The sequence below is a fragment of the Rhinopithecus roxellana genome, chromosome 12, assembly GCF_007565055.1.
Source record: "Rhinopithecus roxellana isolate Shanxi Qingling chromosome 12, ASM756505v1, whole genome shotgun sequence".
NCBI lineage: Eukaryota > Metazoa > Chordata > Mammalia > Primates > Cercopithecidae > Rhinopithecus > Rhinopithecus roxellana.
Window position 1 is genome coordinate 87,292,493 of NC_044560.1, and position 15,528 is coordinate 87,308,020.

Consider the following 15,528-nt stretch of genomic DNA (forward strand, 5'->3'; position numbering starts at 1 on the left):
CCACTAATACCATGAAAACTACCTGGAGCAGACATTGCAGTTTTCTGTGGTAAAACCTAAGGGCTTATTTGCTCAGCTGTCATTATCTTATTCTTGGTATTTTGTTTTTCCAGCAGGGAATGGCTGAGATTACATTTTGTTATTCATTAGATACTTTGGGTTAACTTGAATAGAAGACACTGTCTTCTTTTTTTCACTTTTTTTTTTTTTTTTGAGACGGAGTCTCGCTGTGTTGCCCAGGCTGGAGTGCAGTGGCCGGATCTCAGCTCACTGCAAGCTCCGCCTCCCGGGTTCCTGCCATTCTCCCGCCTCAGCCTCCGAGTAGCTGGGACTACAGGCGCCGCCACCACGCCCGGCTAGTTTTTTGTATTTTTAGTAGAGACGGGGTTTCACCGTGTTAGCCAGGAGGGTCTCGATCTCCTGACCTCGTGATCCGCCTGCCTCGGCCTCCCAAAGTGCTGGGATTACAGGCTTGAGCCACCGCGCCCGGCCTTTTTTTCACTTTTTAATTGCTGTCATCATGCTTTTGAAACAAGAACACATTAGTCCTCAAGTATTACATAAACTTGTTACGCCTGGTGGTTTAAAGGACTAGCTTTGACCTCAGGTTCACAAGAGTGGGCAAGGTGTTTCCTTATGTTCTGTAGTTCTCAATAAAAGATTGCCAGGGGCCGGGTGCTGTGGCTCACACTGTAATCCCAGCACTTTGGGAGGCTGAGGCTGGTGGATCATTTGAGGTCAGGTGTTCGAAACCAGCCTGGGCAACATAGTGAGAACTTGTCTCTATTTAATTAAAAAAAAAGATTGCCAGGCCAGGCGCAGTGGCTCATGCCTGTGATCCCAGCACTTTGGGAGGCTGAGGCGGGCAGATCATTTGAGGTCAAGAGCTTGAGACCAGCCTGGCTAACGTGGTGTAACGGTGTCTCTACTAAAAATACAAAAAACAAAAAAAAAAAGCTGGGTGTGGTTGTGCACGCCTGTAATCCCAGCTACTAGGGAGGCTGAGGCAGGAGAATTGCTTGATCCCGGGAGACGGAGGTTGCAGTGAGCTGAGATTGCACCATTGCACTCCAGCGTGGGCGAGGGAGTGAGACTCCGTCTCTCAAAAAAAAAAAAAATTACAAGGGGTACATGAGGTGAGATAAGGAAAAAAAAAAATCAATCTTGTTTACCATAGGAGATAAAAATGATATGGTCCTAGAATGTTAATGTTTACCTTTTGTTTGGATTTGGAAACCGTATCGTTATTTAAGGTCTAATAATGTGTGGAACCTGGGAGCATTCTGAGTGACACTCTGGTCTAAGGCACTGTTGTCCTTTATCTGGGTTATTATTATTATTTTATTCTTTTTTGAGACAAAGTCTTGCTCTGTCACCTAGCCTGGAGTGCAGTAGTGTGAACGTGACTCACTGCAGCCTCTGTCTCCTGGGCTCAAGCAATTCTCCTGCCTCAGCCTCCCATAATTTTGGGATTATAGGTGTGAGCTGCCATATCCGCCTGCCTGGATTATTTTGGGCATTGTCTACTAATTTCTTCTATTCGTGGCCCATTAAAATCTGTTCTCCACTCAGCAGCCAGCATGTGTCATTGCAGTTTGTGGTATTTTGAAACATAATTATGCTTCTATTTTATGCTCTTAAACACTCCAGTGGCTGTCCTCATTACCCAGAGGAAAACCAAAGTCCTTACGATGATTGCAAGGCCCTGTCTATTCAGCCATGTTTCTGACCTGATCTACCAACAGATCGTTGGTAACTTTTTGCATTGCAGACATTCTTTTTTTCCTCTTTGAGATGGAGTTTCGCTATTGTTGCCCAGGCTATAGTGCAGTGGTACGATCTTGGCTCACTGCAACCTCTGTCTCCCGGGTTCAAGCGATTCTCCTGCCTCAGCCTCCTGAGTAGCTGGGATTGCAGGCACCAGCCACCATGACTGGCTAATTTTGTATTTTAGTAAAGACAGGGTTTCTCCACATTGGTCAGGCTCATCTTGAACCCCCGACCTCAGGTAATGCGCCCGGCCAACTTTGCAGACATTCTTATTTTTGTCTCTTCCTCAGACAGCCAAGCATGTTTCCTTCCTAGGGTCTTTGCATTTGCTGTTTCCTCAGATTAAGCCCAGTATACTCTCTCTTCCAGTCTCTGCTCAGCTGTCTCATTAGAAAGGCCTTCCCTCAATACTCGATATAAAATTGTGTAACTCTTACTCCTCCATGTGCCCCCATCTGCTTTCTAGAATGTCAGTTCCAGGCATGAAGGGACTTTTAAATCATTGAACCTCCAGTGTCTGGAATAGTGCCTGGCATGTAATCAGTACTTAATAAATTATTTGTTGAATAAGTGGACAATTAGTAATGTATAGAAGGGAAGAGGGTCTATCGTGGAGTCTCCTTGATAATACACTGCTGTTTGGCCAAAGGAGGTTCAGGAGATAGAAGCTGACAAGTATGGCTGTGGCTGGCCAGATGACATTCAGGACAGGCTCAGTGGGAGGAGGGCAACTGTGGTGTCAGGGGTGACTCAGGGTTTCAGCTGTGTCTTTGCTGTCACAGAGTAACTAAAGGCCAGAGCCTCAGATTTGCTTTTCCACTCATTGCAACAATGGGGAATTGAAGACTCGTTGCAATGATTAAAATTCTTGCCAATATCCAAGAAGAGGTTAATCAATAGAAAGGAAATATGATGGGGTAATAAAATGGGACATTTGTGTGTGTACTTTCGCCATCTGGTTAGAATTAGAGGGAAAGATGGATGTATTGGAAATGGTTGTGTTTTTTGTTGTTTTGAGACAGAGTCTTGTTCTGTCACCCGGGCTGGAATGCAATGGCATGATCTCGGCTCACTGCAACCTCTGCTTCCCGAGTTCAAGGGATTCTCCTGCCTCAGCCTCCCGAGTTGCTGGGGTTACAGTCATGTGGCAGCATGCCCGGCTAATTTTTGTATTTTTAGTAGAGACATGGTTTCACTATGTTGTCCAGGCTGGTCTCGAACTCCTGACCTCGTGATCCACCCGCCTTGGCCTCCCAAAGTACCCGGATTACAGGCGTGAGCCACCGCGCCCGGCCTGGAATAGGTTGCTTTTTAAATTCAGCATGTTACAGCGTATAAGAGCAGTTTGCAGTTCTGTGGCAGACATGGGTTTTCCCTCACTAGCTAGGCAGAGCTGACTGACGTGAGCCCCCTGTGCCTCTGGAGTGAGGAATTGGGGGAAAGAAGTTTTGACTGATGTAACTTAGGCTGAATTAGAAGAATAAATAGCAAGAAGACATGCAAAAGTATTTTGAATGAGTTTTTGAAAGTGCTATATTTGTAGTTGTATCAACTAAGTAAATACACATTGACATTGTTATTTGGTAAAGGATCTGAATACTAAGCCTCGTCTAGATAAGACAGTCGTATCCTGTTAGTAATTTTTTTTTTTTTTTTTGAGGCGGAGTCTCACTCTGTCGCCCAGGCTGGAGTGCAGTGGTGCAGTCTCAGCTCACTGCAAGCCACCTGGGTTCACGCCACTCTCCCACCTCAGCCTCCTGAGTAGCTGGGACTACAGACGCCTGCCACTGTGCCCGGCTAATTTAGTTTTTGTGTTTTTAGTAGAGACGGGGTTTCACTGTGTTAGCCAGGATGGTCCTGATCTCCTGACCTTGTGATCAGCCTGCCTCGGCCTCCCAAAGTGCTGGGATTACAGGCGTGAGCTGCTGCCCCGGCCTTTCGTTATAGCAATATGAATAACAACAAAGCTTTGATAAGCCAGGAGTGAGGACATCTGATTACTTACATGAGCTTGCTGGTCTTGGAACTTGATTTTCCTATTTCTTTTGGAAAACATTGTACAGGGCTTTGATGTATGACTATGTTCATAGATCTGGGAATAGACAACTGGAGCAGAAGGGAATTTTTGTGCTTTTATGGGTGGGTACAGGGAGTTATTTTACCTTGAAATGCATTTGTTAAGTTCATTTTAGTATACCTCTGTTCATTTCTGTCTTATTTTAAACATCTGATTCTTGTCAGGTTTACCAGGTTGAGTTTTATGGAACTTGTGAATTAGTCTTGCATAATGAAAACCTTAGCACCTGAAATATTGCCAGTGAAAGTATCAGGTTACAGGAAGGAAGGTTTCTGCTTTCCATACTCTAGGAGGTTAGATGGATGAAAACATGTCAGACAGAGGCAGACTATCTCATACTTTGAGAGAAAAGCGTGGGTCCTTTTGGAGTAAAGATGAGGGCTAAAGTAGGGTTTGTGTTTATAGATTTCAAGCGTCAGTAACAGAATCTGCGTTTGGGTGGCCATTTTATCACTACTTATTTTCTCTCATTTCAGAAGTGTATCCTGACTTGTAAATTGAAGAAGCTGGTGGTACTGCCGGTGTTCTTTTGGAGTAGTGTCTGGGATCCAGTGCAAGTCGAATCATTGTTCACATAAGGTAAAAGCATGGTGGTAAAAGAAACTAATAACTTCACTAATTTGTAAAACCCATTCTATGTTAAAAATTGATTATTTCAAGACCAGCCTGTGCAACATGGTGAAGTCCTGTCTCTACAAAAAATAAAAAAATTAACCAGGTATGGTGGCGCACACCTGTGGTCCCAGCTGCTTAGGAGGCTGAGGCAGGAGGATAGCTTGAGCTTAGTAGTTGGAGACTGCAGTGAACCATGTTCATGCCCCTGCACTCCAGCCTGGGTGACAGTGAGACCCTGTCCCAAAAAAAAAGAAAAGAAAAGAAAGTAATTGATTATCCAGACGATTCCTTAATGGAAGTTCTGGATTCTTATGAAACAGTATTTGTTTGAAAAAGGTTGTCTATAAACTTGACATCTGTAATCATTGTTAATATTTTGGGAAGCAGTCCCTTTTCATGCTTATGTTACGTGTTTAATTAAAATTGGGGGCCAGGCGTGGTGGCTCACGCCTGTAATCCCAGCACTTTGGGAGGCCAAGGCAGATGATCATTTGAGGTCAGGAGTTTGAGACCAGCCTGGCCAACATAGTGAAACCCCGTCTCTACTAAAAATACAAAAATTAGCCAGGCGTGGTGGTGGACACCTGTAATCCCAGCTACTTGGGAGGCTGAGGCAGGAGAATCACTTCAACACAGAAAGTAGAGGTTGCAGTGAGCCGAGATCTCGCCACTACCCTCCAGCCTGGGCAACATAGCAAGACCTTGTCTCAGAAAAACAAAAACAAACAAAAGCTTTATACATGTGCAAAAACACTACAGTAGATATATCAGACCATCAGCTCCCTAGGGCTTTTTATGAAAAACAGCAGTTCTTCCACACTCCTCTTCCCAGCCCCTTAGAAGCAGTCATTTTCAACTCTCCAGTTCCTTTTGGTATATCTCTCTAAATAATAAGCCTCTTATGCTTTATAGTGTTTGTCATTATTTATTAACTTCACTTCTTATATAGTGGTAGTTTTTGGTAGGCTTACCTGACTACCTCATATGCCAACATTAATTTTCACTCGGGCTGGGCGCGGTGGCTCACGCCTGTAATCTCAGCACTTTGGGAGGCTGTGGCAGGCGGATCACGAGGTCAGGAGATTGAGACCATCCTGGCTAACACGGTGAAACCCCGTCTCTACTAAAAATAGAAAAAATTAGCCGGGCGTGATGGCGTGTACCTGTGGTCCCAGCTACTCGGGAGACTGAGGCAGGAGAATGGCATGAACCCAGGAGGTGGAGCTTGCAGTGAGCAGAGATTGCGCCACTGCACTCCAGCCTGGGCGACAGAGCGAGACTCTGTCTCAAAAAAAAAAAAAGTCACTCTGTTTATAATGTAGTTTTAGGCCGGGCGCGGTGGCTCAAGCCTGTAATCCCAGCACTTTGGGAGGCCGAGACGGGCGGATCACGAGGTCAGGAGATCGAGACCATCCTGGCTAACAAGGTGAAACCCCGTCTCTACTAAAAAAAATACAAAAAAAACTAGCCGGGCAAGGTGGCGGGCGCCTGTAGTCCTAGCTACTGGGGAGGCTGAGGCAGGAGAATGGTGTGAACCCGGGAGGCGGAGCTTGCAGTGAGCCAAGATCCGGCCACTGCACTCCAGCCTGGGCGACAGAGCGAGACTCCGTCTCAAAAAAAAAAAAAAAAAAAAAAAATATATATATATATATATATATATAATGTAGTTTTAGTCATGGCAGTATCATGGTTTATAATATGATTACATAAAGCTTATTCACAGCCCAGTCATTTTACATGTTGTGTTTACTTTTCCTTTTCTGCACAACTATTTGTTTTCTGTTTTTAATTACCTTTTTGTCTATTTTGCTTAGTTTCTATGTCTTTATCAGTAATTTCTCCCTAAACTCTAACCAGAAGTGTAAATCTTCCACAATACGTTTAAGCATTTTGGCTATATTATAAATTCTATCTTGGGCTAAACGCAGTAGCTCACACCTATAAGTCAAGCACTTCGGGAGGCCAAGGAAGACAGATCACTTGAGGCCAGGAGTTCGAGGCCAGCTGGCCAACATGGTAAAACCCCAACTCTACTAAAAATACAAAAATTAGCTGGATGTAGTGGCGTGTGCCTCCCAGCTATTCGGGAGGCATAGACAGGAGAATCACTTGAACCCAGGAGGCAGAGGCTGCAATGAGCCGAGATCACGCCATTGCACTCTAGTCTGGATGACAGAGCAAGACTGCATCTCAAAAATATAAATAAATAAAAATTAAAGAAATACATTTTATCTTGGAGATACCGTCTGATCTGCTTCATTCTGGCTGTGTGCTCTAGGCTGTTGTGCCTGGGCCATTATGGTGATTTTACCTACATCCTATTAATCTTTTTTTTTTTTTTGAGATGGAGTCTTGCTTTGTTGCCCAGGCTGGAGTGCAGTGGCTGGATCTCAGCTCACTGCAAGCTCCGCCTCCTGGGTTTACGCCATTCTCCTGCCTCAGCCTCCCGAGTAGCTGGGACTACAGGCGCCCACCACTTTGCCCGGCTAGTTTTTTGTATTTTTTTTAGTAGAGACGGGGTTTCACCGTGTTAGCCAGGATGGACATCCTATTATCTTTTCCCATTTCTTTCTCTTTCTTTTTCTTTCTTGATTCAGTCCCTTGTTTTAGAGAAGAAGCTATTTCAGTTAGCTTCCTGAGGAAAGAGTACTGAAAAGGTAAATTTTTTTAGACATTACATGTTTCAAAATGCATTTTATTCTCTGCCCTCATGCTGATCGCTGGTTTGACCAGGTATAGAATTCTAGTCTGGAAACAATTTTGCTTCAGAATTTGAAAACACTGCTTGCTATATTGCCAGGCGCGGTGACTCAAGCCTGTAATCCCAGCACTTTGGGAGGCCGAGACGGGCGGATCACGAGGTCAGGAGATTGAGACCATCCTGGCTAACCCGGTGAAACTCCGTCTCTACTATAAAATACAAAAAAACTAGCCGGGCGAGATGGCGGGCGCCTGTAGTCCCAGCTACTCGGGAGGCTGAGGCAGGAGAATGGCATAAACCCGGGAGGCGGAGCTTGCAGTGAGCTGAGATCCGGCCACTGCACTGCAGCCTGGGCGGCAGAGCGAGACGCTGTCTCAAAAAAAAAAAAAAAAAAAAAAAAAAAAAACAAGAAAATACTGCTATATTGTCTTTGGCTTCCACTGTTGGTGAGATGTCAGTTGCCTTTGCATATTACTTGCCTATAACCTCTCAAACTGTTAGACCTCTTTGTCCAAAAGTATTCTGAAATTTCATAATGATGTTCCTGGTGTGGCTGTTTCCATACAGTTTGCTGGCCACTCAGTGGACTGAAACTTAAGTAAAAAAAAATTTCTTTAGTAACTGTTAACTATTTCCACTTAAACACTATGCTTCTGGTTTTGTTTTTGGTTTTTTGTTTTGTTTTTGAGAAGGAGTCTCACTCTTGTTGCCCAGGCTGCAGTGAAATGACGTGATCTCGGCTCACTGCAACCTTTGCCTCCTGGGTTCAAGTGATTCTCCTGTCTCAGCCTCCCGAGTAGCTGCAGTTACAGGCGGTCACCACCACACCTAGCTAATTTTGTATTTTTATTAGAGACGGGGTTTCACCATGTTGGCTAGGCTGGTCTCAAACTCCTGACCTCAAGTGATCTGCCCACCTTGGCCTCCCAAAGTGCTAGGATTACAGACATGATCAAATAGCAGCACCCGGCCTGTCTTTGTTTTTGTTTTTGCTTTTTTTGGAGATGGAGTCTTCCTCTATTGCCCAGGCTGGAGTGCAGTGGCGTGATCTCAACTCATTGCAGCCTCCACCTCCCACGTTCAAGCAATTCTCCTGCCTCAGCCTCTCAAGTAGCTGGGGACTACAGGCAGGGACCACCATGCTGGGCTACTTTTTGTATTTTTGGTAGAGACAGGGTTTCACCATGTTGGCCAGGCTGATCTCGAACTCCTGACCTCAGGTGATCCACCTGCCTCGGCCTCCCAAAGTATTGGGATTACAGGAGTGAGCCATGGTGCCTGGCTTGCTTTTGATTTTTTAATTCACTCATAAAGTAGATGCTTGAGTGCTTGTTTTTGTGCTTTTTTTGTAATAGGGATACCAGTAGTGAGTAAGACAGGATCCCTGTTCTTGGGGCGCTTAACATTTTAGTTGGGGGATGCAGACAAGATTTCAGATTTTTCTAAGTGTTGAGAAAGGAATAGGACTGTAAGATAACTTAGGGAGGTTTCATAGATGTATGCTAAAGGAAGACTTCCTTTCAAGTAGGCGATTAGCTGAGATCTGAAGGATGAGAAAGGGATCAGCCATGAGTGAGGCCAAGGAAGAATGTTCATGTGGAAGGAGCCGTGAGTCTAAAGGTGTTTAGATGAACATCTGGCTTGTTCAAGGAACAGAAAACAGACTGTTTTGGCTGTGGTAGACTGAATGAGGGTGAGAGTGGTTTGAGATGATGCTAGAGAAGTAGGCAGGGGCCAGAGAATTTAGAATCCTTAGAGTATGTCTGTCTAGAACTTTCATATATAAATCTGATAAATTCAGTCTTGTTTCTTTTTTTTTTTTTTTGAGACGGAGTCTCGCTGTGTCACCCAGGCTGGAGTGCAGTGGCCGGATCTCAGCTCACTGCAAGCTCCGCCTCCCAGGTTTATGCCATTCTCCTGCCTCAGCCTCCCGAGTAGCTGGGACTACAGGCGCCCGCCACCTCGCCCGGTTAGTTTTCTGTATTTTTTTTAGTAGAGACAGGGTTTCACTGTGTTAGCCAGGATGGTCTCGATCTCCTGACCTCGTGATCTGTCCGTCTCAGCCTCCCAAAGTGCGGGGATTACAGGCTTGAGCCACCGCGCCCAGCCAGTCTTGTTTCTTTTAAAAAACCAAATACAACGTGTTCTGGGAAGAAATGAGAGCCATTTCTGGCCGGGTGCGGTGGCTCATGCCTGTAATCCCAGCACTTTGGGAGGCCGAGGTGGGTGGATCATGAGGTCAGGAGATTGAGACCATCCTGACTAACACTTTGAAACCCCATCTGTACTAAAAATACAAAAAAATTAGTTGGGTGTGGTGGCGGGCGCCTGTAGTCTCAGCTACTTGGGAGGCTGAGGTAGGAGAAAGGCGTGAACCTGGGAGGCGGAGCTTATACTGAGCTGAGATTACGCCACTGCACTCCAGCCTGGGCAACAGAGCGAGACACCGTCTCAAAAAAAAAAAAAAAAAAAAAAAAGAGCAATTTCTGTAGGCAGTTAGTTCATATGCTGTTCCAGAAGGAAATCCCAGAGACAGGAGCTTCACTGATCACATGTATCTGGACTAAGTTCTGGTTGAGTGTGTAGATCTACCTGAGGTGGCATCGGCGTCTCTATTTCTAGGTAGCTTTGAGGAGTATTTTAAATAATTTTAAGTGGAAGCAACAGGTCGGGTTCTCCTTGATTTCTTTTGTAAACTTAGATGATTAGTATGATCCAAAATGGTAGTAGATCTTTAAATCGTTTTTGGTCTTTTATGTAGAGTTGTGTTTGTATTTAAAACATCTCCGCCTGCTCCCCCAAACTCATGTGGAGAGATACCAGATAGTTACTGCAACAGGAAAGGCTTAGCGGTAGAGACTAGAAATGGCAAAAATAAATGACAAATCTAAAAGTGACTGGACAGTACTAGATTGGGTTCTCAATTTAAAAAGATACAATCATTGTTGTTCTCAAGGACAGTGCTGCCCAAAAGAAGAATGTGAGCCACATGTCATTTAATATTTTTTAATAGTCACATTAAAAAAAAAAGATGAAATAATTTTGAACGATACGTTTTATATAATTCAATATATCCAATACATTCTCATTTCAACATATAGCTGATATAAAGAATAGTGAGTTATTTTACTTTCTGTTTATACCAAGCCTTAGAAATCCCATGTTTATTTTATACTTGCAGCTTATCCCAGTTCAGATCAGTCACATTTCACATGTTCAGTCTACATGTGTATTGGATAGTACAGTTCTAAGAGTTCATATTTCTGAAGGAACAGATAAACTAGTATGATTAAGTTATTGAATAATGGCCTGCCACGTTCCAAACATCATAAAAAACAGTGATATAAGGCCGGGCGCGGTGGCTCAAGCCTGTAATCCCAGCACTTTGGGAGGCCGAGACGGGCGGATCACGAGGTCAGGAGATCGAGACCATCCTGGCTAACACGGTGAAACCCCGTCTCTACTAAAAAATACAAAAAAAAACTAGCCGGGCGAGGTGGCGGGCGCCTGTAGTCCCAGCTACTCGGGAGGCTGAGGCAGGAGAATGGCGTAAACCCGGGAGGCGGAGCTTGCAGTGAGCTGAGATCTGGCCACTGCACTCCAGCCCGGGCGACAGAACGAGACTCTGTCTCAAAAAAAAAAAAAAAAAAAAGTGATATAGTAATATAAAACAAAATAAATCTAACACACACGTTTTTTTCCTCCTCTAAACCTCCATGTGATCATCTTTGGGAAGATGATTTGATCTTAAAAAGACCATTGTCTGTAAAAACTGTCAAACAGCTTATTTCTCTTACTATAGTTCTATACAGGCTTTATGTAGAACTCTTTGTAAACAGTGGATGTCTGTATATCAGTACAGGGGTGATCTGCAAAGAACGTCCATGGCCCACTGGCTCTGAATCCCATTCTCAGTTTCTTCAGTTAGAATCTTGATGGATGGACATTTTTTAAAAGTTCTGTAGGTGATTACAGTATTTATCAGTGTTTAGCCCAAGGTTTTATAGTAATACTTTTATTTTATTTTATTTATTTTATTTTATTTTACTTTATTTTATTATTTTATTTTTTTGAGATGGAGTCTTGCTGTCTCCCAGGCTGGAGTGCAGTGGCGTGATCTTGACTCACTGCAAGCTCCACCTCCCAGGTTCACGCTATTCTCCTGCCTCAACCTCTGGAGTAGCTGGGACCACAGGCGCCTGCCACCACGCCTGGCTAATTTTGTTTTTATTTTTATTTTTAGTAGAGGCGGGGTTTCACTGTGTTAGCCAGGATGTTCTCTATCTGCTGACCTCGTGATCCATCCGCCTCGGCCTCCCAAAGTGTTGGGATTACAGGCGTGAGCCACCGCGCCCGGTCTGTTTTATTTATTTTTTGGAGGCTCTGTTGCCAAGACTGGAGTGCAGTGGCTAGATCATGGCTCACTGCAACCTCGACCTCCCAGGCTCAAGTGATCCTCCTGCTTCAGCCTGTTGAGTAGCTGAGACCATAGGCACAAGCCACCATGCCCAATTAATTTTTGTACTTCTTGTAGAGATGAGGTCTCACTATGTTTCCCAGGCTGGTCTCAAACTCCTGGGCTCAAGGGATCTACCGGCCTTGGCCTCTCAAAGTGCTAGGATTACAGGGGGTGAGCTACTGTACCTGGCCAATAATTCCATTTTTAAAAATAGTTAAGTGTCATGATTGGCTGCTTAATTTAGCTTAGAAAAGATTTATCATAATGAGAGTTGGAAGGAAACCACAAGTCATTACTTAATACAGATTATAGTGTCTTTATTAAGTAAGGAAAGCTGAGAATTTCTCTTAAGAGTTGAGAAGAAAATATTCCCCAATGGTAAAATACTCATTTAAAATGGGGACTAAAATTACTGTTACTGTCCCTGAGAGACATAGGAGAGGAGCCTCTTGGGTGAATTGAAGACTTTTTTAAGCCACCAGCTGTACTATTCATTCTGTTTCCCCAGTGATTAATTGCATAGATGATCCTAAGCTTAATAGACACCCATTGACTGAATTCTCAGAGGAGTATCTCAGGTTGCCTACACTGGAGATATTGTGATGAAAAAGTTCTAAATGAACTTTTAGCTTGCTGTTGGTTTTCCCTACTAACATCCAGCATCAAAGAGATTTGTCTTCCAAAGGTCAATGTGACCTTTTGACTTAATGTCTTTCTTGATAATACGACCTTTCCTTCTAGCACATCTCTTCAGTGTGACACGTGCTTATTTAGCCCAGTAAAGATATAAAAACACTTCATTGCTGTGTAGGAAGATACCTGATCATTTATTACTTGTAGGCAGGTTGTTTTTTTGTTTGTTTGTTTGTTTTTTGTTTTTGTTTTTGTATTTGAGATGGAGTCTCACTCTGTTGCCCAGGCTGGAGTGCAGAGGCACAATCTCAGCTCACTGCAGGTTCCGCCTCCTGGGTTCATGCCATTCTCCTTCTTGTAGGCAGGTTTTAATAAATAGCAAGAAAATAGAATCAGTTATGAAATCTGTTTACTTCCGGGGAAGTTCCTAAATATCTCCTTCCGACCACTCTGGTTTTGTGGCTAAACATAGCTTAAGGTGTTTACTAAATTGTGTGTCAGGCACTTTGTATGTACTTCCTTAATTTTCAGGGCAGTCCTGTAAGGTGTAGGTCACATTTGGAAGATGGAGAGAGTTAAGTATTTTGTCCAGGAATGGGTAGCAGAGCCAAGATTGAACCCAGTTCGCTTTTGCTGCCAAAGCCTCTACTTACTGCCGTACCTGGCCCAGTATTACAAAGTGACTTGTCCATTTAGGACTAGGCATTTTAGGTTGGTAATATGCTTTAGTGTATTTCCTCACCTGACACCCACCTTAGTGCCTCTCTTGAAGTAACATTGTATTACGAACATATGGATAGCTCAGAATGGAATGTGGATTCTAGTCTCAGTTCCTTACTGTGTGTTGAGATTATGCAGAGATTTGCTAGTTATCTATCTCTTTTGGTCTTAACTGTGAAATATGAGTAACATTACCCTTATCTTCTTTTTTTTTTTTTTTAAGTATCTATTTGAGAATAGTTGAAGATGTATTGAAAATTGTGAAGATATACAGAGCTTATATTTGCTAGGGCTGTTATAATAAAGTACCACAAATGGGGAGGCTTCAACAACAGCAGTTTTATTGTCTCACAGCTCTGGAGGCTAGAAATTCAAAATCAAGGTGTCGGCAGGATTGGTTCTGCTAGAGAGCCGTTACAGAATGATCTGTTCCAGGCCCCTTTCCTCGGCTTCCCTGTGTCTCTGCATATCAGGTTCCAAATTTCCCCTTTTTATAAGCATCACATACCTCAGTAAAGACCCTTAACTCCAAATGAGGTTACATTCTGAGGTACTAGGGGTTAGGACTTCTCATATATGATTTGGATGGGTAGATGGGTCACAATTGGACCCATAACAGTTCCTATGTACCCAATGCCCAGTTTCCACTGTAAATAACATATTAGTATGGTACATTTGTCACATTTAATGAACCAGTATGAATATTATTAACTAAAGTGTCATCCTTGTTATGAACACATAAGAAAACTTTAGTTCAAAGAGAAGGAACTTGGAAAAGAGCTTCCTAGTAGTGATCTTTTTTATTTTACTCTGGTGCTTTTTACACTGTTAACTAATACAAACAAAAACCTCCAAAGTCACATTATGAGCCTGAAAATATTAAAAAATAATTTTCTACTTACAGTTAGGTACAAGACAGGAAACTTACCTTTTTTTTTTTTTTTTTTTTGCTGCATCTAGTGCACATGGCATGCATGGCACAGTAAGTGTTCAGTAAATCCTGATAAGATGAACAGAAGAATGCTCTTGGTACTTGTTGGGCCATATTTTTGAAGCATAAACTCCAGTCTTACCAAATAACTGTAAAGTATAGCAATTGTGAAATCTGCTTTAATGGGAAAGCAAAAATTATTTATTTTTAAAATTTTACTTTTAAGTTTTAGGATACATGTGCAGAAAGTGCAGGTTTGTTACATAGGTATATGTGTGCCATGGTGGTTTGCTGCACCTATCAACGTGTCATTTAGGTTTTAAGCCCTGCACGCATTAGCTGTTTGTCCTAATGCTCTCCCTTCCCTTGCCCCCATCCCAAAAAAATTATTTTTAAAATTGTGAAATGGTCCGGATGTGGTGGCTCGACGCCTGTAATCCCAACACTTTGGGAGGCTGAGGCGGGCAGATCATTTGAGGTCAGGAGTTCGAGACCAGCTTGGCCAACATGTTGAGACCCCGTGTCTACTAAAAATACAAAGATCAGCCAGGCGTGGTGACATGCACCTGTAATCCCAGCTACTTGGGAGGCTGAGGTAGGAGAATTGCTTGAACCTGGGAGACCAAGGTTGCCGTGAACTGAGATGGCACCACTGCACTCTAGCCTGAGGTACACGGTAAGACTCCTTCTCAAAAACAAGCAAACAAAAAAAAAAGCCAAGCATGGTGGCGTACCTGTAGTCCCAGCTACTCAGGAGGCTGAGGTGGGAGGATTGCTTGAGCCAGAGGCAGAGGTTGCAGTCACCTCTGCAGTGAGATTGAGCTACTGCACTGCACTCCAGCATGGGCAACAGAGCTAGACTCTGTCTCAAAATACGATAACAACAACAAACAAGAAGAAAAATTCCAATTCCTGTGTGGAAATCATCTTGAGATAAGCAGTGCCCCTCTGCCTGCTGTATTTTGTAACCCATGGAAAATACATTTCTCATTGAATTTTCTCCACCTCTCTAAGTTACTGAGAAGTAATGTGGTCCCGTTCCTTTAAAAAGTAAATGATGGAAGAAGTGGAATTTGCCATATGATAGGAGCAGAAACTAATTCACTCGCTGAAAAGGGGGAAGGAAATGTGATCTCTTGCTGGTTCTGATGGAAAGAAGCCAGCAGCACAGTGTCCCTCACCCCAGTAGGATTCTGTAGCCGAGCTCTAACTTGCTCTGGAACCTCTCATTTCCAAGTGAGGTTGGTGCTGCCTGAATTTGGATTGTCTCAGATGCAAGTGATAAGTTTAAGTACAGTCAGAAGGTAAGTGGCCAAGTCCCTGGACAGTTGATACCTATTTTCAGGCAGATTAGCTTGTTTTTAAAAAGGAGTAGATTATAATAGGAATATTTATTTAATTGATGGATTTTCACTTTTGTAGCTTGTTTTAAAAAAAGGAATAGATTATGATATGAATATTTGTTTATTTATTTACTTATTTATTTGAGGGAGTTTTACTCCTGTTGCCCAGGCTGGAGTGCAGTGGTGCGATCTGGGCTCACTGCAGCCTCTGCCTCCCGGGTTCAGGCAGTTCTCCTGCCTCAGCTTCCCAACTAGCTCAGATTATAGGCGCATGCCACC

At 43.4% G+C, this 15,528-nt stretch overlaps 1 protein-coding gene across 3 annotated transcripts in view; it reads left to right on the top strand.

The window, feature by feature from the left end:
- The window catches only part of THRAP3 (thyroid hormone receptor associated protein 3), a 99,420-nt gene that overhangs the window by 45,796 nt on the left and 38,096 nt on the right, over positions 1-15,528 (top strand). For all 3 annotated transcript variants that reach the window (XM_030942455.1, XM_010360426.2, XM_030942457.1), the window contains exon 2: positions 4,324-4,426. The gene's annotated coding sequence lies outside the window, so the exon portion shown is untranslated. The remainder of the gene's footprint in view (positions 1-4,323; positions 4,427-15,528) is intronic.